A 26,050-nucleotide genomic window follows, 5' to 3' on the forward strand; every position below is an offset into this window, starting at 1 on the left:
AAACTACTTATAACTTACACTTTTTTTTGCCCTTGAGCTTTATTCCACCATCTGTGAAGAACATACAGAATGAACACATTACACACTAGATGTGGCCCTTTGGCATGATCAGGCATTGAAGGGTTAACTGCAGCAGAATGAGTGGTGTGTGTGCAACCAAGGCCTGACAAAGAAGAGGCAGGCATTGTGAAATAAAGTCATATATAGTCAAGCAAGAGGGAAGAAAACCACAGAAATAGCCTACATATAACCACTAAGGCAGGCAAACAGGAAAACCAGCAAGAGGTTTTAGGATGTCATGTCAGAACACAGCACCCAAGAACCTGGGTTTAGCTAGTATTTCAGGTCCGTGTTAGTGGGTCACTTCCCACTAGATTGGATGCCACTGGAAGGAAGAGAACATGTCTTATTCTTTTTCATTTAAATTTGTTTTCAAATAAACTGCTTGAATCAAAGTAGGTGCTCAATACATGCTTGATGAATAAGTGAGTAAATAAATGAATACATGGAAGTCTGTCAATGAATAACAAGGCCCACCCTTTCTGAATGGTGTCAGAAACAGGTATCTCATATCCACTGGGCATTTTGGAGAAGGTCACGGAGATCAAGACCAAACACCTCCTTAATAAAGATTGATAGTGTGCACGTTATCAAGAGAAGTACTCAAGTCTAAGAAATAAGATAGTGATCCATGTGCAGTTCTGAAGTTCAAGGTAAGGATTACCTTAGCAAGAATTAATTCACAGCAAGAATTGCTGTTTTAAGATAAGGTCACAAGGTCAGAGCAGGACAAAGAAGACTTTCTACTAAAAGACTTAAGTGTTCATTAGAGCTCCTTAGACACTGAAGTACGGCAATCGTCCCCTAGGCTGAGGGTCAAGTGATTCACTATATTGAAAGGAAGGACTAGGGTTAGGGAACTTGTAAAGTCATGTAACTGTGTATTCTTTTGAAGATGCCATTAAATGTTGAAAAAAGTTTATCTTCTTAAAGTCAATTTAAGTAACGCCTAAAAGACTCATGATAAATATGGGGTTACTTATGGTCTAATTTCAGTATTGTGTCTTATTGAAATAAAAGCAATCTATCACATGAAGAATAAAGCTAATTTTTTCAATTCTTACTTTTAAATCTCAGAGCACACTGCAGGGAATCTATTTCATACTGCATTTTAAAAATTCTGTTCACCCACAAGAATACATGTTTTCCTCCCTACAAAATAACAAAGTATCAAATTTAAAAATTTGGAAGAAGAGCAATGAAATAAACATAAGAGGAAGGAAGAAACATGTAAATACAAAGGTAGAAATAAATAAATTATAAAACAGGAAACAGAATAAAACTGGTAACTGATTCTGAGAGTTGGTTAATTAAGAGTAAAAAAAAAGGAAGGTAACACAAGAGCAAGAATGACAGGACGAGGGAGAAAGCAACAGTGGCCAGGGCAGGGGTGGAGGGAGAGGGAGAGAAAAGCAGAGATGTTTATGTAAGGGGGGGAGCACAAATGCACAAAATTATTTATTAGAAGATAGAGAATGAGGAGTTCATCTCTATTAAAACTCTTTACACCAAAGCAAATAAGATGATTCAAATTTTTAAAATAAAATGAGATCTCATAGAAGTGTAAAAGAAAATACAGAAAAACATATTTATATTTTCTTGGAGGAAGAGTCTGTGGAACAAGGCAAAACTCTCAGAAGCCATAAAGTTACAGACACAAATAGCTTTACATAAAGTTTTAAATATTTACATGGCTACAAAAATAAGAACACACCAAAGTAAATTTGCATTTTATATGTATAAAATGGCTAATTTTAAAAGCATTTTGAATTCTCATAAGTCAACAATAAAAATACTAATGATCCTTTAAAAAAGAAAAATAGACACAAAAGAAAAAGAAATGCAAATAGATTCTAGATGTAGGAATAAAAGTGTTCATCCATAAAATAAATCTTGAATGAAACATTATTGTTCATACATCAGAATAGCAAAGCTGAAAATATTTGTAATACATGTGTCATTGAGAATAGGTAGAAACAGAAATTCTTACTCATTTTAATGGGATAAATAAGCAAAGTCTATTTTTATAGCAATTTGTCAATTGCTATAAAAAGTACAACTTTGTATGTCCCTTGATTAATATTTTCAAATCTAAATATTTATACCACAGATATATTCATACTCATAAAGACATTTTCCAAGAATGTTTATTGCATCATTTTGTAACAGTGCAAAGTAAAATATCCAACAATAAAGGTTCGATATGATTCTGATACATTCATATAATAGAATATAATGTCTCTATTGACAAAAAATGATTTTCAAGACATGTTAAGAGGGTAAAACAAATTTGCTGAAAATTGTATAGTATTTGACAGTTAGTTTTATGTGTTAACTTGGCCAGACCATAATATCCAACTGTTTGTTCAACACTAATCCAATTATTGCTGTGAAAGGACTTAGGGTGTAATTAATATTTGTAATTCGTTGACTTTAAATAAAGTATATTAGTCCCGATAATGTGGTTGGGCCTCATGTAGTCAGTTGAAGGTCTTCAGAGTAAACCTGAGGTTTCCTAGAGAAAAAATGTCTACCTTAACATGGCAACACCAAGTCCTACCTTGATTTCTAGTCTGCCTGTAGATTTCAGACTTGCTGGTCCCTACAATGGTGTGACTCAATTTCCTAAAATTGTCTCTCTCTGAGCAGTTTGTGTGATACGAACAGAGCTCGGTTCTATTGGTTCTGTACTTTTCAAAAACTTGTTGTGAGTATTATGATTGTATATTCAGTGACTGACTCTGGAAGTACAGTCAAGAGAATAGGAAGAGTGGTTGCATGAACTTGCTACTCAGCGTTTGCTTCCTAGGCTGCAGCCTTGAGTTGGGGGTGGGTTAGAAATGCAGAGTCTCAGGCCCCACTCTGGACCCCTGAAATCTGAATCTGCATTTTAGCAAGATGCCTAGGCTGAGAAGCACTGTCAAAGGAAACCGGGGGTGGTGGATATGGGTGGAGGTGGAGGGCCACACCTCTTCACCCTGGACTCCCCCTTGCTCGTGGAACTTCTGTCTCCCTTCCCTCCTCAGTCCTCTCACTCCCAAATTTGCCCGCCCAAGGTACCCAATGTCCCCAGCCTTTCTCCTTTCTTACTCAAATGACTTCTAACCTGTTGCCTAGTGGTGGCCCTTTTTTCTTTCAGTTCATATTTTCCCCTTTGACAGTAAATCTTAATAGTTCAATTTAATCCCTCCTCGCATTTTAGGGTTTCCTACTGTAGTCCTTGATCCCAAACTACATGACACTGTGGGACTTGGGGACAGGGACTGGATGTGGAGAACAAACTCAGCCTACTTGGTCTTGCTCCTTTTTCCCTGGCAGAGGGAAGGGCTGGGCTGGGGTGGGGAGGAGTGAGATTTCTGTTCATATGGTGTTTCAGGTAGGACATTTTTAAAAAAAATTACATAGCAGATCTTAAATTTTTTAACTTCAGGAGGTTTTAAAAATAGCATAATTGGCTATAAAGGTCAGTAGAAGATGAATTGGTCTTATTAGACAGCAACTTATCCAATAGGGGCTCACCTGATTTAGAGAAAACTTGTAACCTAAACAAGAGGAAAGAAATATAAAAAGATGACCTTGGAAACAACCCAGCATGAATAAAACATGAAAATTTTGCTTGTTTTTATTGTTAAGCTGTAGCTCTTGTAATATTTCCAGAGAACAAATGAGCCTGGAGCCTGATGCAACTCAATATGACCTTAGAGTCTGTCTTCTAACAACTCCAAGGCCATTCAAACAATTGGCATCCAAATGGATTGGTTAGTCTGCTCTGTTGTTTACAAAAATGAATTTCTCTTTTGTAGGCAGCCTTTCCTACTACCGAGCGCTGTTTCTGATACTCAGACACATTCTGTATGCATTGCCTCCAAATAATCACCCTCAATGTCAAAGATGTTCTTCCCTCCACTTGTTGAAGCTTTTACTGAACACTTTAGGCCTAGAGGCCAATGAAATCCCATCTGTCTAGCACAGCTCAATGCCATGGCCATAACTCTGCAAGGCACCTCCTACTGCAGTCAGAAAAGGGTAGGTGGCACCTTTAAAATATCATTTGTCTGGACCTTTTCACTCCCACAGCCACAAAACGCCAGGCCAAGCCTGGACTTAAGTATAAAGTTCTAAAAAATGTACTTATAGGACTGGATAAGAATATTTTGATAATATTATGGGTCAGCTGATGTTAACATGTAATGGCAGAGGTCCTGGTAGCCAGTTACACGGTAAGAGCTAACTGTTGAACTGGAAAGTGTTAGTGCCTCAAACACTCAGCCTGCAAGTTATGTGCCATTGCCACCAAACAGTAGATTTCTGGGGCACCTATCTGACCTGATGACATGGGGGATCTAATGGAGTCACGTAGGCTCGACCTCCCATGGCCATGAGCCTAGTCTCTACTGAGCTAGGAGCTGCCTTGCCATCAGTGAGTGGTTTTCTGCCACGTAAGTCTCAGCCTTGCTTGAGACTGCTAGGTGTCTGCCATGACTGCTCTTTTGGGAGTGGCACCGAATACCATGGATGTGGCTGGCACCAATAGATCTGCTGAAACTGGTGGGCCAAGTGACATGGCTAATAGCACTGCAGCTAGAAATCAAGTGACCGGATTCTTGAATCCCATGCTAAGGGTCTGGTTTTTTAGGGTTATTTTTAGGTATCAACTGTCTTAGTGCAGCTTCTCTGGAAAAGCAGAGCCTGAGGTAAGGCCTTGCACATGAGTTGTTATTTGGGGGAAGCAATCCCGAGAAACCGAGGTCAGAACTGGAAAATAGGGAAAGCCAGTCCAGGGCTTACTGCCACGTCACTCACACAGTGGGCAACTGGGCTTTGTCTTGGCTTGGGACTTTCTGAAGGTGAACTTTTCAGCATTGCACACCTAAGGGCAGAAGAGGGGGCTATTTATCTACTGACTCTGCCCTGCGGGTCAAGGGTCATCTCCAGGGATGTTAGATCCAGGTTTGTGTAAGCACAAGAATGGCTGAGTGAGCTCCTTTGGGTGTTTGTGGGGCAATACGGGATAAGGCTGAGGACAGAAAGGAATCTATGTGATGCAACTCAAGCAAGGGGTTTTCAGACTCCACCTTCTGCAGCTGGTCACTGCACTCAATAGGTAAAAAGGTAAGGCAGGACATGTACCTAAAGCAGGTAAGCAGTTTTTCCTAACAAAATGGCTGCAGCTAGCAATGCTCCTTTAATCATAATAGCAAAGTAATTACTATTGCTTTTATATATTTTTATTTCTTTTTTAATTTCTTCTTAAAATATATTTTATTGACTATACCATTACAGTTGTTCTATTCCCCCCATTCCCCTGCACTCTGCACACCCCCTCCACCACCATCCCCCCCTTTAGTTTATGACCATGTGTCTCAAGTTCTTTAGATTCTATATTTCCCCCACTATTCTTGCCCTCCCCCCATCTATTTTCTATCTACTGTCTATGCTATTTTCTGTACCTTCTCCCCCCTTCTCCTCCTCCCACTCCCCTATTTCTAACCCTCCATGTGTTCTCCATTTCTATGGTTCCACTCCTGATCTAGCTGTCCTCTTGGTTTGCTTTTGTTTTAGGTGTGGTTGTTAATAACTCTGAGTTTGCTGTCCTTTCACTGTTCATATTTTTCCTCTTCTTTTTCTTAGATAAGTCTCTTTAACAGTTCATATAATAAGGGGTGGTGATGATGAACTTCTTGAATTTGACCTTATCTCAGAAGCACTTTATCTGTCTTTCCATTCTAAATGAAAGCTTTGCTGGATAAAACAATCTTGGCTGTAGGTCTTTGGATTTCATGACTTGGAATACTTCTTTCCAGCCCCTTCTTGCCTGGAAGGTCTCTTTTGAGAAATCCACTGACAGTCTGATGGGAACTCCTTTGTAGGTGACTGTCCCCTTATCTCTTGCTGCTTCTAGGATTCTCTCCTTCATTTTAATCTTGGCTAATGTAATTCTGATGTGCCTTGGTGTGTTTTTTATTGGGTCCAACTTCTTTGAGACTCTCTGAGCTTCCTGGATTTCCTGGAAGTCTATTTCCTTTGCCAGACTGGGGAAGTTCTCCTTTATTCTTTGTTCAAATAAGTTTTCCACTCGTGGCTGTTTCTTTTCCCCTTCTGGTACCCCTATAATCCGGATGTTGGAACGTTTAAAGATGTCCTGGAGGTTCCTAAGCCTCTTATTTTTTTGAATTCTTGTTTCTGGTTGGATGTTTTGTTCTTTTTTCTGGTCCACTCCATTGATTTGAGTCCCAGTTTCCTTTCCATCACTATTGGTTTCCTGTGCATTTCCCTTCATTTCAATTAGTTTGGCCTTCATATGTTCCTCTAATTTGTGACTATAATCAACCAGTTCTGTGAGCACAGGATTTTGAACTGTGCATCTGAGAGGTTCGCTATTTCTTTTTTGCTTAGAGTTATTGGTTCTGGGGCTTTGAGTTCTTCTTGAGCCATATTTTGGACTGTTCGTGCCTGTTATGTATGAGGGGCGGAGCCCTAGGTGTTCACAAGGGTGGGGCAACTCAGTCTCTGGGTTGTGATGCTGTATGTGGGGGCGGGGTCAAAGGAAAGCATCAGTGGTCCCCTCTGCCGCCTCCCACTGAGCATGAATGTGCGACCTCGGGCAGCCTGCCGCCTTAAGCACTCACTGGGTTTGCCCGCTGGGGCCTGCATGTTCCATCTCACTGCTCACTCCTCTGTTGGTTTATTTGCACGCGAATGTGTGACCACGGTCAGCCTGCCCCGCACCCTCACTGGGTCCGCGCTGCTACCCTGGCTGCCTACGAGCCTGGGTCGAGGGATCTTTCTTGCCCGACCCTGCTCTGCTGCTGGCTCTGTCCCTCTTACCGGTCCTGGTTGAACGGTTTGTTGTTGTTGGACTTCCGTATAGTTCAATTTTCTGTTCTTTGGCTGCATCTTTGTTTACTAAACCTTTGTTGTATTCAAACTTGGTTGTGGGAGAAGGCACAGTGTTTCCACCTACGCCTCCATCTTGGCAGAAGTCCTGCTTTAATATTTTTTGTAACTATGGCTTTTTTTTGCCATTAGCGATTATTTCTTACTGACAAGTGCTTTTCTATGGCATTATTTCAAATTCCAATAACCTCGTTTCTCTTCCAGCAGGAGTTTAAAAGCCAATTGCACCATTGGTTAGAATTGTGCATAATTTAAGAATAAATGGGCCCTGAGTGGATGTGGAAGTGATCTTTAAAAACACACAAGGAAACAGATTTTATGAGACATTCAATTACCTGTCCAACATTGTATACCTAGTATAGGTCAAACCCCCCCCCCAAAAAAAGAAAAAAAAGCACATGAGGATGTTAACTAAATTATTGGGGCAATCTTTTCATGAGGTATATTGGGCAAACTGTTATGCTGTACACCATATATTTATACAGTGATGTATGCCACTTATATTGCAATAAAGCTGAAATTTTCTAATTTAAAGAGCATGTGGTTTTATGACTTTTGGTGTGTATAGTTAGCCACACAGTGGCCCTTTCTGTCCTCTTAATTCCTCATCCTCATGCTCTAATCAGTTGAAATGATCAGAGTAAAATTATAACCTAACAGGGGCTATCGTATGGACTTTATGTAGCTGTTGTTGTGATTACATAACATAACCTATTATTATTATTATTACTGTTATTATTTTGTCATGCAGTAGAAATTTTTGAATTGTCATATTATGGCATTTTGCTAATTATTTTAGCTTTATTTTGTTATTCAAGAGTTGTATCTGGTACACATATATGAAATTAGTACCAAATTAGTATAAATTAGTATCAGTTGATTTTTGTTCAGGTTCATTAATCTAAAACAATGAAAGGTTTGTAAAGCCACACATAAAATAATGTATGATAAGCAGAACTCTCAATACAGGGTTCCTGATATATGTTCCCAGAAAAGAAAAATATTTATTCTGAAAATGAAAGATTTAAATCAAATATACACTTCCTCTGAAATGTTTTATCAAAAAGTAGAAGGACAAAAATCATAATGGGGGAAAATAAATTCAACTTCAAATGGCTTTTATCTTAGGTACAGGCCCTAATAGTTCAAATTAAGCAAAGATTAAAATGCAAATATTGCTTTTGGTGCTGGCTGGATTTCCAAGGTCTTTGAAATGTTTAGAAAACAGTCTACACATTTCATTTCCTTTTTACTTGTACAGCACATTGTTGCCAGTGTTTCTTTGATTTGCACATCTGGAATCACTAAAACGTACAGCTGGGAAAAGCCGCCAGTGATACTTTGTTTTCTTGACTAAGAGTTAGAACCTTGGCCTGACCAAAGGGTAATTATCTGGCGAGTTAATGATGAAATCCCAAGGAGTGATGACAAGACGAAGGCTCAGGTACTGGTGACTACGGGCTTTGGGAGTTAGTCTGTCACTGTACTTCTCCGAGTTTTCTGAGATAACCGCTGCATCACATCGCCTTCGTCAAACCTCCCGAGTCTCGTGTCTGCTCACACAGAGGGTAAGTATGGTGCTCACCCTCTGACGCTGCTCAGAGTCCTCTCCATACGTGCGGGAGGGGAGAAAGAAGAGCCTGACCCACTCTCTTGCCAGCAGCTCACCCCAAGTGCAAAGACAGGAAGTGCAAATAACAGTGAAGTGCCATAAAGGAACTGCCTTATATTGCTGAAGAAAATAGCAAGAGAGAAGATGGAAATATTATCAATCCAATGCATGAGATGTAGTCCAGGAAAGCAAAGAAGAAAACACTATGGTAGTAATCTTCCGATATCTCTAAACTTCCCTTTTAAAAAAATGAACAGCTCATGTAAAGAGGTGCTGATGAAGATAGGAAGATAAGTCGCTCAAATACCCTTCTTTTTCTATGTCATTTAAGAAACATGGGAATGGAAATTGGTACAAACACTTTGGAAAAATTATTGGCAGTACTTATTAAAATTAAACAAAAGTACAACCCAGCAAATTTTTTCCTGGCAACAAACCCAATAGAAATGAATCGTTAGTTCCATCCAGAGGAACACACGAGAGTGCTCAGACCAGCTTTACAAGCAACAACTCCAAACTGCTAATAACCCAACAATCATCAACAGAATACTGGGTCAGCTAATTGTGGTCCAGTCATAAAAAGAAATATTCAAAGCAACAGCAACAGAAACCAGAATGCTGTTACACACAGGTTGGATGAATCTCACAGTAATGATGTTGAGTAAAGACATGAGATACAAAAAGAGTACAATAGCCCTACACATATTCATCATTTCACTTTCCATGTTTTCAGCTACCCACACTTTCAGTTGCCCGTGTTAAGCGCAGTCTGAAAATGTTAAATGAAAAAATCCGGAAATAAACATTTCAGTTTTAAACTGCTCACTGTTCTGTGTAGCGTGGTGAAATCTCACGCCATCCCACCCTGTTCCACCCAAAATATGAATTGTCCCTTTGTCTAGTTTATTCGCACTGTATTCGCTCCCCACCCTTTAGTCACTCAGTAGACATTTTGGTTGTCAGATAGGCAGCTGAAGTATCTTTTGCTTTTGTTTAAACAACCCTTATTTTACTTAATAAGGTCCCCGAAGGGCAAGAGTTGTGTTGCTGGCAATTTGAACATGCCAATGAGAAGCAGTAAACTCTACACAGGGCTCATTACCACCCACAGTTTCAGGCATCCCATGGAGACCTTAGAATGCATCCTTGGTGGCTGAAACTGCAGGGCAGGGGTGGGCGGGATCCTGCACAGCTCTATGATTCCATGTATGTAAAATGTCAAAGTGAGCTAAACTAATCTGCTGTGATTAGAGGTCAGATCGATGGTTTTCTCGGAGAGGAGTTACTGACTAGGAGGAAACATAGGGGGCATTGTGGTTTGCCTGAAATGTTTTATATCTTGATCTTGGTGCTGTTTACACAGAAGTACACATACATTTGTTAAATTGCTTCAGGCTGTACACATGAGATTTGTGGCCTTTACTATAAGGTTTATCTCAGAAAAAATCGTAGTGGTGAACCTTAATAATACATAATCAAAATGTGAAATTATTATTGAAATTAATGATACTCCATTATCTTACTCAAAGCAAGTTTCAATGTAAAAGGAATTCTTAAATGAATTATATAAGCATTTCTGGACCCAAATATCCAAATGAGTGAAATGGCTGAGTCACCGTGGAGGCCGTTGTCCACATTACACTAAGGCCCCTCTCCAACTGTTGAAACTCCTTTTCAGCAACGGCCTTACCTGGCTTGGGATAGCATTTTGAATGCACACAAAAGGTCAGATGTTTGTGTTTTGAAAGGGTCCTAGGCTTTTACTACATACAAAAATAATTTGAAACCACTTTGGGCTGTACAAAGGGTTTGCAATGTGACTAATAACATCCTTGGTTTTTTTGTTTTTTTTTTTAATAAGGCATGCTTTACTAAAATATGAGAGTAATTATTTTGTCTGGCTCCAAAAATATTTCTAAGGTTGATTTTAAAAAGTTTCTAAAATGTGCAGAAATTTATTAGTATCCAAGATAAAAGGTTCATGGCTCACCAAAGCTTCACATGTTTGCACAGTCAAAACAAAGCAAAGCAAAACAAAAGAAAAAAACTTGGCTCTAAAAATTCAAACACATCCAAATCCAGAAACTGAGTAATTTCATATTTATTTCAGCAACTCTGACAAGAATTTCCCATTGTATGCCCTTATACTCAGGAGGTATCACCAGTGTCTATTACCCTCAGAGATTCATCTGTAGCCCCAAAATCTTACCTATGTTTTAAAGAGACAAATGCCTCCTCTTTGCCTTCAAGAAGGCTGGGGTTTATAGCAGCAACATGTTTAAGTGCCTCTCTTCCAGTTTTCAAATCATCTATTTTGTTTAATCAACTTAATAGACATATATTCTCTAGTTTCCTAACTTTCATGTTGTTTTGCCATTCTCACTTGTCTATTTATAAAAGCATTAAAGCCAACAGACGGAGTTGCCATTTTACTAGCCTTGCAGGGTAATCTTGAAAGAGGTATTTGGTCTTTTCCAGTCTCGTTTTCGTGGTTTGTAAAATGGTGGTGATATACTGCCTTGCTAGAGTGTCAGGAAGAGTTTAAGGAGCATTCCTGGCTCGTGATTAGCGAGTGGTCTTCTCTTCACCAGGCCTCACTCTAATTCACCTGCTTCTCTTAGAAGCACTGAGGGGAAATGTCAGAACTCTGAGAGGAGCCCCAAAGGGTACTGTACAAGCTCTTTTAGTTTCTGTTCTACACAATATTAGGTATTATTAGAATATTTTCCATATTGGATTCTCAGCCATGTCTCTGTTGGGAGGTTTCTTTCTGTGAAATTATGCAAATACAATAAAAGCAGTAAAGTATGGACACAAAAATGATACAGATGTCTTTTTGTGAGTAATTATGATGATGACTTTCATGCCACCTCATGTTTTACATGGGGCCCCGAGTTGAGTTGTCCTCTCTTTCTAACAGAAGTGTGACAAAGTATCGGTGTGTAACGGTTCTCATGACATAGCAAGATGTTTTGATGAATATCTCATGATTTCATTCTCTCTCCTTTAGGTAATTTACATAAAGCATTTCTATTGGTGGAGAATAGATGGACACAGTACTCCTAAAGGAATAATGCTTTTTCTATTCTTAGCTGTTTTGCTCATCTCCATTGTAGCAAAGCTTTAATTTCCTAGGCATAAATTCATTCAGGTCACTGGCTCAGAAAACTCCATTTATGAGGGCTATTCTGGTTACTAATAGGCACTCGACTTATTGTTGAGTTTACTTCATTTCTAAATCTGTGGTCTCTCCTTCTATTTTAGGTTCTTGAACAGAGTCAGAGACAATTGTTCTATTTTATTTGTTCTAAATTAATGTTACCCATGAGCTGAAGTGTGTTCTCATCCACCTCAGTTCTTTGTGACCAAGGGTGAGATACTTCTAGTCATCGTAAATATCAACCCAAAGTACAGTATACACTTTGGAGGTATGCTATCTTCCTTCCTATGCTGCAATAAATTTTAGCTTCCTAGTTTACAGGAACCAATGGCCACTAAAAGAACATCAGTTGGTTTAATTAAAATGCACACATAAAATGACTAAACCTAATGCTAAAACTGTGCAGTCTTTTGTTGTGTTCAAGGCAGTGGCCCTGTATGATAGCCAATGTCTCTTAAAATGATGCTCGTTTTTGTTTGATCGATTGGCTCTTGTTTTGAAATACATCAAATACAATAAACAGAGTACTATGACTCCCAGTGTGACTGCAGCCATTGGTGTGCACACTGAGATGTGCTGACAAGGTAAAGCGATGCAAACACAACAGTATTGGCAACAAAGAAAGTAGTGAACTTGTACTTTGAAGGTAACAACTAGGCAATGTGACCTTTCCAGGTCACATACGATGTGACTCACTCCTTGGCAGAGTTGAGACATTGTATGCTAAGATTATCCCATAAATATGAAGGTACATTTTTAGTCTCATATATTCTTTCTCTAGCCTTTACTAATTCTTCCTGCATGAGCCTGCAAATCAAGCCATGACTGAAGTTAAAGAACTTTCAACTTGTTTATTGTAAGATTCATCATTGCTATGGCTATCGGTACCCAGTTTCCATCTTCACTTCCCTGAGCAAGACAAATTTGTTGGACTGCCCAGTTGCCTATATGAATGGATTTCAAAGAGCGAGTGCCTTGTGGTTCTATGCCAAAGGCTTCCTCATGGGTTCCCTTGATTCTCCCACACTGGGGTGGACTCCTTCCAAAGGAAGTGGACAAGATTGCCAAGATTTATTTCAGTTGGATGGCCTCAGGGCAATTAGGGTGTGCTTTAATTACTAATGAGTCATTTAGATTTATGCAGAAACTTAAGAAGAAACTTAAACTATTTTTCTACTTTATATGTTTCATATTTCTTGGCTCCGTAAGGGCTTAAAATATTGAGCCTTTTTTTTTTCCTTCCATGCAATAGTCTAAATAACCCAGATGTTCAGTGTAAAAAGCAATTACTTTGAGGTTTTCACCATTCAAACGACTAGCGAATACCACTGAATATTCTGCCATGAAAAAAACATTTGGTGTAATATTACATATTGCTTTACAAAGTTTTTTAAATCCCTTTTAAGTATGATTTACCTAATGCTGGTTTAGGATGTATATATACACAAATTGTAATTCATATTTTATTAACTAAAATGATTGATTGCTTCCAAAATGTACTGTGTTCCCATGTAATCTAGTCTCTGATGACAGGTAACGTCCCAGCAAGTGCATGCTTCATCTCCATGTGCAGCCTTCCTCACAAAGGACTGTCATACAGGCTCAGTCTCCTCCAGACTTCTGCAGAGAGGTCAAGATATGCTGTAAGCTGATTTGCTTTCCACCAAAGAAATGTCTTACATTTCAGGTCCTAAATAGTGGGGAGGGCAGAAGGACAGAGTGATTTTAGAGAAGGTGTGTCATAACTTCAGCCTGGGGAAGTGATAGCCTTTGTCAGAAATAATGGGATTATGAGAACCAAATTAGGAAAAGATTGACTGAAGGCCTTGGGACTTCGTGTCCCTCTGAGCTGTATTTCAACTCAAGATTCAAGAAACATCTTGAATAACTGTGCCCAAATGGATGCTATTCTAGAAACTCAGCTCAGTGGGACCCATAGAGACCTTTCAAAAGCCTTGTTAAGGGCAGGGCCCTGGAAGTTCCTTTTGATTTGGGTGATATGGTCAAGAGGGTGTGAAACATGCCTTATGGCCAGTGTGGAATCCAAAGGTATCAAGTTGATTAGGGCAAACACAAACTCTAATTCCTTTGTAGTAATCTAATAAAAGGTGCATTCAACTAATATCTATGCTTCTCCTTTAAAAATAGTAAATTTCCAAAATGAGACCCCTCTCAAGAAGATTGTCTGAGTTAGGGACACGTCTCCTTTCAAGCTCACATTCAGTAGCAGACAGTTTCACACACTCTTGTCTCCAAATTGCCTCCAATCAATATACATTTAACATCCTGAGTAATAGCGTTATGTTAATGACGTCTGGGGCACCTGTTTAAATCCTACAAAAACTGAGTTAGCATCAGCAAAGATTAGCACAGAACCAGAAATTGTGGGTCCTCTTCCTTTTCTCTTAGCAAGCACGCAGGAAAAATGTAAGCATTGCTGTCAAAATGAGATTGTGCACATAAAAGCATGTCACTGAATATAACAGAACAGAATTTAAAGACATTATTATTCAGCTATTTTTTTGTTCCACTAGACTAAAAGAATAAAATCAATAGTTCAGCCAATTTTACCTGGACTCTTTCATGTAATTACTCATCAATTACATCAATATTATTCAGGCAAAAATTCATTCAGGTTGAAATCCATAATACTAATTCAATGTATGTACAAAATTCACATACGTAATTGTCCGTTAGTATTTTGTGTGCATTGGAACCTTAGTTCTCAAACCTAATTCATTCAGGAAAACTGTTTGAGAAGCTTTGTTCAAAAACCCGATCTCCTTTGTCACCTTAGAGACGCGTGACTGACCGATCACACAGGTATCAGCCCAAAAGGATTGTCAGGTAGAGAATTGAGACCCAAAGTTTTGTTAGGCAACCGAGACATTTTTTCCATGAACAACTTGGTCAGGAACCAAATTGTTCGAGAACTAAAACATTTGAGAACCAAGATTTGACTGTATTTATAACTTTGAAATTTAGAAACACTTTAGTTGTCCAACAATAGGGGCTGGTTAAGAAAAATTATGGTGTTCCTCAATGATTTAAAACCATGCTAAAAATAATAATTCACAACCTGATTAAGAAGGTAATCACAATGTATTTTTATGTAAGAGAAACAAATTACAAAATAGTAGGTAGAAAGTATAGTAAAAATAAATACACAAACACATATGCGTGGAGATGAGAATTATTCTCAGGCTTGTAGGAGATATACAAAAATACTGATAATACAAAAATTCTCAATTAAAAAATACCTCTGTACTTTATTGTTTATATTTCCCACCATAAATATGCAGAGTTGGACAAAAGTAGATTTACAGTTGTTCCTATGGAAAATAATGCCATAATTAATAAAAATAATACAAGAATAAACTGTTTTGTGTACTTACAACTGTAAACCTACTTTTGCCCCCACCCTGTGTATTATCTTATGTAATAGGAAAAAGCAATTATTACAAGTCAAGATAATAAAAGTAATTAGTCAAACTGGATGTAAGAGATGTGTAGGCAAAACACTTCGCTGATTGAATTTTCCAGTTTTTTATTAGTTGTTTTGATTATGTAGGCATAGCCTCAATTGCCAGGTTAGAAGCATAGACCTTCAGAGAGTCCAAAAAACAGAAGATGTAGATAGCAACGGCAGAGGTTGTTGATTTTTACATTAAACCGGCCATCAGATGCCCTTTTCTCACGACTCTCCAGATCAGGATGAGTTTCTAGCTCCAGGTATCAGCTTACTCTGAGCAGAGCCATGTGAGTGTTTGTGGTGGAGGTGGGCTGGTGGTCCTATGAGTGGTGAATGGTCTCAGGCAGATGTCCAAGAAATCCAGATGTTAAGGAAGATCACAGATTGTAAAGATACGGGGGTATTTCATATCCTTCTAACAAAGAGACACAGCAAAGCAACAGTCAAAAGCAAATGGCTACAGGAAAACAGTCATCTGAAGTGCATGCTTAAATCATTTTTGCATATCATAAAAGATCCAGACTCTGAGCCATACACCAGGCATTTGACGAATTTCTTCTTTCTTAAATGAAAAATCAAAATTATCTGAGATGTTAACTTGAATCTGAAAATAAATGGTCCTTGGACTTTTGCCACGTGTTCACTTACCACTACTAAATCACAGCTAATTGACTTGTCCCGGGTGCACTGTATTGGTATTACATATCCTTTTGAGAAACAGTGAAGCTACAGGCATTCTAGTAGGTGCCGATCTCACTTTCCTGTATTTGTTTTATTTATTTATTTATTTTTAATTTCCTTCTGTATTTTAACTTGAAACGATCTGGAAAACACAAATTTCCTGGGGATGGTCACTACACTCTTTACCAAGGAATGTTGTAGACATTCAACTAACTGAGAAATCCTGGAGACCCTTTTTGAAATGCTGCCCCTTATAAAACATTGCCATATACTCTTTGGGCAGTGTATTTGCTTGTCATTTTGTTTCCTTAAAAAAAACTTATGAAAAGCACACAGCCATAGAGACTGAGCAGCCAATCTCCAAGGATCAATAGAACATGGTAACTGCCCCTCCGTTCATTACTTGCTTCTTCTGCAGGCATGCCTCTAGATGTAAGTCAGGCCCTAAGTGCTCAGGATGGAGTCATGATTTCAAACGAATGTATCATATGTGACTGAAGAATCTTTTTTATCAAAATGATTCTTTTCCATTATCTAAGGCAACAGCAAGGCATAGAGAAAAATAAATTTCTTTAAATTTTTAAATATATTTTATTGATTATGCCAGTACAGTTGTCCCATTCCCCCCCCATTCATTCCCCTCCACCCTGCAGATGCTCTCCCACCCACATTCCCCCCCTTTAGTTCACGTCCATGTGTCACAAGTTCTTTAGCTTCTACATTTCCCACACTACTCTTGTCCTCACCCTATTTTCTACCTGCCATGTATGCTACTTATTCTCTCTACCTTTTCCCCCTCTCCTTCTCCCACTCCCCTGTTGCTAACTCTCCATGTGATCTTCATTTCTGTGGCTCTGCTCCTGATCTAGCTGTTTGCTTAGTTTGCTTTTGTTTTAGGTGTGGTTGTTAATAACTCTGAGTTTGCTGTCCTTTCACTGTTCATATTTTTTATCTTCTTTTTGTATAATAAGGGCTTGGTGATGATGAACTCCTTGAACTTGACCTTATCTGAGAAGCAATTTATCTGCCCTTTCATTCTAAATGAAAGCTTTGCTGGATAGAGCAATCTTGGATGTAGCTCTTTGGATTTCATGACTTGGAATACTTCTTTCCAGCCCCTTCTTGCCTGGAAGGTCTCTTTTGAGAAATCAGCTGACGGTCTGATGGGCACTCCTTTGTAGGTGACTGTCCCCTTATCTATTGCTGCTTCTAGAATTTTCTCCTTCATTTTACCCTTGGGTAATATAATTATGATGTGCCTTGGTGTGGTTCTCTTTGGGTCCACCTTCTTTGGGACTCTCTGAGCTCCCTGGATTTCCTAGAAGTCTATTGCCTTTGCTAGACTGGGGAAATTCTCCTCTATTATTTGTTCCAATAACTTTTCCACTTGTTGCTCTTCCTCTTCCCCTTCTAGTACACCTATAATTTGGGTGTTGGAACATTTAAAGATGTCCTGAAGGTTCCTAAGCCTCTCCTCATTTTTTAAAATTCTTGTTTCTTCATTCTGTTCTGTTTGGTTGTTTCTTTCTTCCTTCCACTCTACTCCATTGATGTGAGTCCCAGTTTCCTTTCCATCACTATTGGTTCCCTGTGCATTTTCCTTCACTTCACTTAGTATAGCCTTCATATGTTCACCTAATTTGTGACCAAAATCAACCAGCTCTGCGAGGATGCTGATCACCAGTATTTTGAACTGTGCATTTGATAGGATGGTTATCTCTAGGTCATTTAAAAATATTGGCTCTGGGGCTTTGATTTGCTTTTCTGTTTGAGTCATATTTTGTCTGGTCATGCCTGTTATGTTGAGGGGCAGAGCCTTAGGTTGGGGCAACCCAGTAGCTGGGTTATGACGCTGTATGTGGGGGCAGGGTCAGAGAGGGAACTATGGTGCTTACTCTGCTCTCTCAGATTTCAGTCTCTCTGCCACCTCCCCCAAGCAAATTGGGCCCTTCTGGTTCTGGTTCCCTGGTGGGTGGGTTTGTGCATGTTCTAGGACCCTGTGGGTCTCTCAAATGAACTCTCCTGTGAGGATGGGAGTCTCTCCCAGCACCTTTTCAATTGGTGCTTTTAGGCTTTATTTCCTGTCACTGAGGCCCTGGGTTGCATGGTTTGTCTCACTGCCCTTTTTTGCCTGGTTTATCTGCGCAAATGTGTGATGACGGTCAGCCAACCACCTTGTGTGCTCTGCTCGTTTCCTCCCCACATTCAGGGTCTGCTAGCCCCGCACCACCTGCGCTCTTGGGTCTGGCAGCCACTGCCTTTTCCTGCCACAATCTCTCTCCTCTGGCCACTGACTCCATCCCTCTTCCCAGTCTGGATGAATGATTTGTTGTTGGACTTCCACAGACTTCAATTTTCTGTCTGTTCTGGTTGTGATTTTGTTTCTAAATCTTTGTTGTCCTTAATTTTGTTTTTTCAAGGAGGCACAGTGTTTCCACCTATGCCTCCATCTTGGCCAGAAGTTAAACATTTTTTTTTAAAGCTCCACCTCAGACCTATCTGGTTATTGATTTTCAACATTTTTAATCTCATGGCACATGTGAACTAATTACTAAAATTCTGCAGCACACACAAAAATACGTATTTTACCAATATGACAAAAATAGGTATAATTTTGATTGACCTACAAAAAATAATAATAGTAATTACCTACCTCTTTCTCCAAAGTGACTTTTTCGAATTTTATTTTTACTGCATATTTTTCTGTTACTAATTTAGTTCCCTTACACACTGCATAAATGGTGCTTCAGTCACTGAATACCCATAGTACTGATCAGAAAAAGAAAATCAGCCCTGGCTGGTGTGGCTCAGTGGATTGAGTGCCAGCCTGGGAACCAAGGGGTCACCCATTCAATTTCCAGTCAGGGCACAGGCCGGGTCCCCAGTGGGGAAGGGGGAGGCAACCACACATTGATGTTCCTCTCCATCTCTTTCTTCTTCCCTTCGCTTTTCTCTAAAAATAAATAAAATCTTAAGAAGTGACCTGCTTTACTAAGTTTGCTAATACGTACTCAAACAAGATTGTAGGACTCTCTTTTCCAAACTTTAGAGCTCCTAATTCTGGTCCTCTGCATTTCTCTTCTCTCTGAGATGACCTTGAGCCTTGAGGATCAAAACAAACCTCATTAAATTACCACCTGCTTCAAACTGTGTTGCATCCTACACCCAGTGTTACCCTAGAACTGGGTACTTATGAAAAACTAGGGAAGTGTTTTCTTCCTTTGAGGCAATGAAAAGAGAGATGGTTGAAATACTAATTTGTGTTCTGCTTTTATTGTTATTGAGGAAACAAAACATATGGAATCCATCTACATATTTTTCTCTTGTTTCCAATTTTTAAGAAGGAAGCTAGGGCTTTTGCCCCTCCTTTCTTCAAGTGCTGTCTCAAAAAGCAACATCTTTCAAATAGTCTCTCTCCTGTTGTTGTGAATACCTGTGGATTCACAACAGGAATACCTGTTGTTGTGAATACCTGTGGAGCTTATGCCCAACAGTGCAGAGGGAGTAGGAGGAAGGGGTTTCCACTGAGGAAAGGCTGGGGATGAGGGGCGAGTTGCAAGTTGTCTAGGGTCCTACTGGCCAGTGCAATGACTTTGGTTCTACTTGGCCTGGATGGGAAGCTATCAGAGGTTTTTGAGCATAAGAGTGGCATGTAATGACTTTAATTTTACTGGGACAAATTTGAACTCCAAAGAATGTAGTGCAGAGAGGATTGGAAGTTTTCACAGTGATATTGGCGAGAAGATGGGGTGGCTCAGATCACAGTGGGGGTTGCAGAATTGGTGAGAAGTGGGCAACCACTTGAAAGGTAGCAGGACTTCGGGTGTTATGTTTTAACAAGAATTAGAGGTGGCAGTGTTCTGACCCATTCAAACCTTCCATGGTCTGGACCCCTTCAGTATGTTTTGCTAGGATGGGTGGGATTTGAGTGTAGTCCTCAGATGTGAACAGAACAAAGTTAGCTGGCTCTCATAGGCATTGAACCTATGACCCCTATCTTATTAGTTTCTACCCTAATCAGTTTAGCTAAATGGAGGCTGAAAAGCTATGTAGCACCCTGACTGCCTTCCATCAAGTCTTTGCGTAGTCAAAGTGGTATCTGCCAACCTCACATAAAATCCTTGAAGTTTCTTTGCTTTTGTTGTTGAAACAATATAAAATGCCTATAAAATGGATTTGGAAAACACAGGAAAGTTTACAGAGAGTTCTACCAGTGAAACAGTAAGCCCTGTCCAACTGGATGCATATAAGCCATTCTTGAAAAGTCATTTTTATAGGTCCATTTTAATAGTCTTTTTTAAAATTGAAAATAATTAACATTTTCTGAATTTGCTCACTTTTCCTCAAAGGATCAGTCACCTTCTGGGCACACAATTGTATGTTCTAACAGGCTTACATGAGGAAAAGAAATACCATTCATTACAGCTCAAACAGGAATAAGAGGCAGAGATAACCACTTCTTGAATAATAATTTTTAAACCTATCTTCACCCAAGGCAATGTTCCTTCACAGGAGAATAGTCACGTGGGGAACATGCCAATTATAAGGCAATTGGTTTGTTTTTCTAGCAGATTTGCTTTATTAGGGGTCTCCTAATGTGTTACACATTCCGTTACAAAGTGTGACAATCTACAGCGCATTCTGGGGATTTCAGAAAAGGGAAAGATCTTGCAAATTATTATCTGTGACAGAATTATAATTTTACAAATGATTAATCTCAATCATCCGTCTCTTTTTCCTCTTGGGTTAAGCACGAAAATTATATCCTGCAAAATTAGCTGTCAAAATGTGAGCCTGTGGTTTTGGAGTATTTGTGCATCAGGAAAGCGAAAAGGAGATCTTTATTAATGAGCTGGATTAAATAAATAAAAAGGTTATTGTAGGAGACATGCTGCTCTGTTGCTACAATATGTCTCATGATTTCCCAGTAGTCAGATAATATTTACCAAATTGAATCAGGATTCAATATGACTATGACTTGTTTCCAGGGATATCTTATCACTTAAGTACGATATTTTCACCCATGTCTTCCTTATGGACTGGATGCAAATGGTCATGCATTTTATTGTTCTTTGGTATTGAATTATATGGACCGCAGGTAAATATTTTGACGACAAGCATGTAGAATGTATGTGAGAGTGGGGAACACTTCCCATATATCACCAAACCTGTGTAGAAGTGGGTAGCAATTCAGGGAAGAAGAGAGGACTTCAAAAGAGAATTACAAATCGAGGGCCATGTAATCAAACAAAGAAATCCTGAAATCGGCCATTTCACCAGGCATGATTTTGCTACTTCAGTAGAATTAGCTACTATCAGTCAGTATCGTTCTTATTACTTATATCACCCATTACTTTGACTTGCAAGTACATACGCATATGTGTCATCCTCCCCCACGCTAGACTTCAAGTTTAATTCCTGGCATTTAGTAGGCAATCACTAAATTAAACAGGAAGAAGAGAGAAAAGAATATTGAATAAAACAGATCATTAAAATAATACTGTTATAAACTGGGCTGTATGGATAACATAATCACGTGTTTAACACTAAAACAATTCACATCATGGTACATCTTTTAACTAGGAGGAAAGAGTGAAGGACTATAACTTTTCCAACCAGACAAAATATAGCAAAAAGTGTTTTTGTACAGTCTACAGACGCTCAGCGCTGCCTTCACACACAAACACGTAGCTACAGCAGTCTTTGGTTTTCTCTTTGTTTTTGCTTATGTTACTGTAATATTGGGGGAAAAGGAAGAGGTGGACTTCACCTTAGGCCTGTTGACTTTAGTATTTTAAGACATGATCAGTATTTTCAAATTTTCAGACGTCATCAGTATTTTCAGACATCAGTGTATTTTAAAGTATTTTTAAAAAGTTTCATGAGTAATCTGGAGGGTCAGCCAGAGCCTAGGACCCCTGGGTAAGGAGTATTGTTGCCATCGTTTCCGAGGAGGGGCAGGAAACTGCTTGCCCTGAATCCCTTTGCTCTTTAATGCTCTTGTTTCAGTCAAGAACTTCAGTTAAAGGAACAGAGGATCCCACACAAGTTACCTTAAATAAGAAAGGAACCTAATCAACAAAACAAACAAGCAAAATATAACCAAAGACACTGAAATTAAGAGCAGGCTGACAGTGACCAGAGGGGAGAGGGGAGGGAATTTCAGGGGAAAGGGGGAAGGGTTTGCAGGAACAACTATAAAGGACACATGGACAAAAACAAGGGGAGTGTGGAGACAGGAGGGGGGGGAGGCGTGGGGGTGGGCTCGAATGGGGGTAAAAGGCAGAAAACTGTACGTGAACAAGAATTAAAATAAAATTAAATTTAAAAGAAAGAAAGAAAGAGACTCAATAACAAAGACACATATGTGCCAGAACTGGAAAACTGTCACAAGATGAGGCGACATCAAGTCTACGAGTCCTTTCATTGTCCTGAGCCACCACATCTCGCTCTCTCTTTCTTTCTCTGTCTCTGTCTCTCTCTCTCTGCCTATTTCTCTCTCTCTCTCTTTCTTTCTCTCTCTCTCTCTGCCCATTCTACCCCAAATCTCTCATCTCTCCCCAAAATATCCTTGCACTTGTTGAAATGTTTGCTTTTCTTTCCATTTTCTATGGGAATACTTCTTTATTCTTCATGAACTCATTTTTGGGTCTATGACAGAGACTCCCTCCTAATTTCTGCTCTACACAACTTCAGTTTCTACTTGATTTATGAGAACAGCCCCAACTCTTGCTATAACGACCTATCATTCTCAGCTCCAGCTGCTAGCTGCTTCACTCCTGAGAGAGCATCGGATTGGCTCAGCTCATCTCTTCGGGGGAAAAAGCCACCTCTTAGTCTGCTGGCTAAATGCCTCTGGGTCAGATGCCCCATCTCTCTATCTGGGACTCCTGGTGTTTGCCAAAGTATGTGTCTCAGAACATTCTCTTTTAGAGAGTCTTTGTGTATGGCAAATACCTGGTATCTTGCAGAATGTATCTCAGCATCTTCCATGTCTTCGAGTTATTTATATATATATTTACATACATATCTCACCTTCTAATTTTGCAGCTCTGAGGGGCTGTTGCATTTCTATATCACCAGGAGTATTTAGCAGCAAACTTGGCATACTCTTTTCTAATCCATGCTTATTGCATCGACATGTATAATTATATTCCTCTATCCTTCCTTCTTGACTTCTTGTCCTTCCTCTCTCCCTCTCTCCCTCTTTCATTCCCTCATTTCATCTTCCCCTTCCTCACTGTTTTCTTTCGTTTTTTCTTTCTTCCACAGCATGTAAGGAACTACTGTGTTGGAGACTGTGCAGGCAAGATAACATCAAAATAGAGGAAAGACATATTTACTACTGTCAAGATGCTCACACTTGCATGGGAAAGAAAACATCTACAGGAAGATGTTATATCTAAAATAGTATGTGTTTTTCCTTCTGCTACTTTTTTCTTCTCTTACCTCATACAGCTTACTAACTCCTTATTACTTCTTTGCTTTGGGGGTTTTCCAGGGCAGAACACAGAAGAAGCAGATGTCAGTGTTTCTTGACTTTTGTAAATGCTTATAGTTGTGGAAGGGATGTTGTATGTGTCCCACAGGGGAAATTCAGAGGGGATGTTCCTTTGAGAAAGCAAGAAAAAAGAGGAAGAAAGTCTCCTACAGCTGGGAGGAAGTATGTGCATGGGGGCAAAGGTTCTGAGGAGGGGTGTGAGGGTGGCCCTTCCTTGGCGACATGCCAAGAAATGGATCCCACAACAAATTGTTTGATGCACACCCATGTGAGGCTCCCACCTTCCCCCTAGCATTGGAGCAACTGAGTTCTTCTACCTGCAGCTGTCATTTGACTGGCATGTTAAACAGGGCAGGAGTAGCCAGTGTCCAGAGAACCTACTTCCTGTCTTCTGAGGGACGTCAGATGCTTGGACCTCTACACAATGATGGGAGAGGAAGGTTTTCTACAGAGGAGTAAGACAGAACTTTACACTGGCTGTATGAGGAGGGCTTAGGGAAATGTAAAGGAAGGGAAAAATACTATTTCTTACAGGAGCAAGTTGGCAAAACCCGTTTTATATGTACGCTTGTGGTATAGTAGACTAATTTCTAACAGCGGTATCTATGACATCCTCTGGGACCATAGAAGGAGGGGTGATCAAGCCTATAATTTAGGGACATTTATCATGACCATTATCTTGACCATTATCTTGCACTTTGAGAATAAACCTAAACAAAACAATGAACTAGAAAAAATAAGCAACAGGCCTGCATGCTCTGGGGTGACATCACAATGCCTCATGACTGTCAGGTCACATCGGCACATGCCAGCTGTCCTTGTGGGCTGCCTAAGTTTGTAAATAGAAGGCAGTGCTCAGTTCCTACTGTCCTCCCAAATATTCTTTTGTTCTGCCAATTCATTTAACATCTTAGAATCTCATTCAGATCCCTCTTTAGGGAAATGAAGGAGCTTGTCAGAGAAATCTGGGGCAGATTGAATTTGCATATAGAAAATTACTTCTAAACTACAAAATATCTTGTAAAAGTTATATATTATAAGTCGTTTTATTAGTACTAACAATTTGGAGTTTATCGGAGTTGCCCTGACCAGTGTAGCTCAATTGGTTGGGTGTTGTTGACCCACAAAGTAAGAACATCGCTGGTTCAATTTCTGGTCAGGACACATGCCTGGGTTGCCAGTTCGATCCCCAGTTGAGGCATGTTTGAGAGGAATCAATCGATGTTGCTCTTTCACATTGATGTTTCTCTCCCTCCCTTCCTTCCCTTCTCTCTAAAAATAAATAATTAAAATATTTTTTAAAATAATAATATTTATCAGTATTTCCTCTGACAAAGTGTCTCAGGTCTATTCTAAAATCTCAGACAAGAAAGATATTTTAATGCATCCCTTGCTTAAGTGTTATCTCATCCATACAACCACATATGTATTAATAAATATATGGGACCAGGCCCTGTGGGAGGCATTTGGTATGCAGTGGTAAATAATAGACGAGGTTCTTTCCCTCAAAGAGAGTAGGAGCCAGTAGGGGAGACTAATATTACACGTTTGCAAAATTGTAAGAAATGCCGCCAAGATCAAAAACAGTGTTTTATGAGAGGACAAGGGTGAACCCAGGAAACACTGAGAAAGTGAGGGTTGGTTTCAGTTCTGAATGGTAAATAAAGGCCAGGCAGTGAGAGAGGGAGGGGGAGGGGAGGGGAGGAGGAGGGGAGGGGGAGGGAGAGGGGTCTTGAACACTTGAGCTCTCCCGGTAGAGGTGCAGCGTGGGAAAACTCCTTTGAGGCAAAAATGGTTTTGGTGTCCTAAAACAGCACAGAAGTAGTGCATACCTTGTCCTTAAATGCCTCTTTGGTTGAGTCATTTCTATAAGCATTAACTTTTATGCTTTCAACTTTTAACTTCTAACTTTATAAGTGTTAACTGGAAGTTTCTTAACTTCCCAGTGGCATTGAAAACATGGCTTTGTGAAAACTTTAAAAAATAACAAGGGACATGTGAAATAAAAGGGAGAGGAGGTTTGTAGTCTGTATGAACTAATTTTACATTTTTTGTATATCCAGTACATATTAAACTTCATGTTACATTATGACTTGCGTGGAAATTAAGCTGATTTTGGTAACTCACTTTCATCTCTTTCTGGGAATATTTAATCTAATTTTTACTCTCAATGAATACCCAACTATCTACATTTTTTTCCTGTTTTGTCTCACAATAACCAAAACATTAATAGTGTTTATAAAATGTGTTTTCCACACTGGGTTAGCTCCCTATACTTAATGGTTCTTGGATAGGACTCTAAGTTATAATTTAGTGTCTTCATAGTCCCAATGATTAAAATACTATTAATTCTCACTACACTATAATGAGTAAGGGTAAAAATCAAAATTTATATTATATACCATTTGTGTTTATATTTCTTTTTTAAAAAATATTTATTTATTTATCTTTAGAGGGGAAGGGAAGGAGAGAGGAAGAGAAACATCAATGTGTGGTTGCTTCTCATGCATCCCCTGCTGGGAACTGGCCCCTGCCGGGAACTGGCCTGCAACCCAGGCATGTGCCCTGACTGGGAATCGAACAGCGATCGTCTGGTTCGCAGGCCCGCGCTCAATCCACTGAGCTACACCAGCCAGGTGTGTTTATATTTCTGATCCATTTAGACAG

At 39.4% G+C, this 26,050-nt stretch overlaps 1 long non-coding RNA gene across 1 annotated transcript; it reads right to left on the bottom strand.

The window, feature by feature from the left end:
• Positions 1-1,345: 1,345 nt before the first annotated feature.
• On the bottom strand, positions 1,346-14,657 carry LOC118974377 (uncharacterized). The gene is made up of 3 exons (XR_005063883.1): positions 14,549-14,657; positions 13,607-13,608; positions 1,346-1,355 (listed from the first exon to the last, which is right to left on the bottom strand). It is a non-coding gene; the product is annotated as an uncharacterized LOC118974377 (long non-coding RNA).
• Positions 14,658-26,050: the final 11,393 nt, after the last annotated feature.

This window comes from Sturnira hondurensis, unplaced genomic scaffold (assembly GCF_014824575.4).
Source record: "Sturnira hondurensis isolate 20B ecotype Veracruz unplaced genomic scaffold, ASM1482457v3 Scaffold0019428, whole genome shotgun sequence".
NCBI lineage: Eukaryota > Metazoa > Chordata > Mammalia > Chiroptera > Phyllostomidae > Sturnira > Sturnira hondurensis.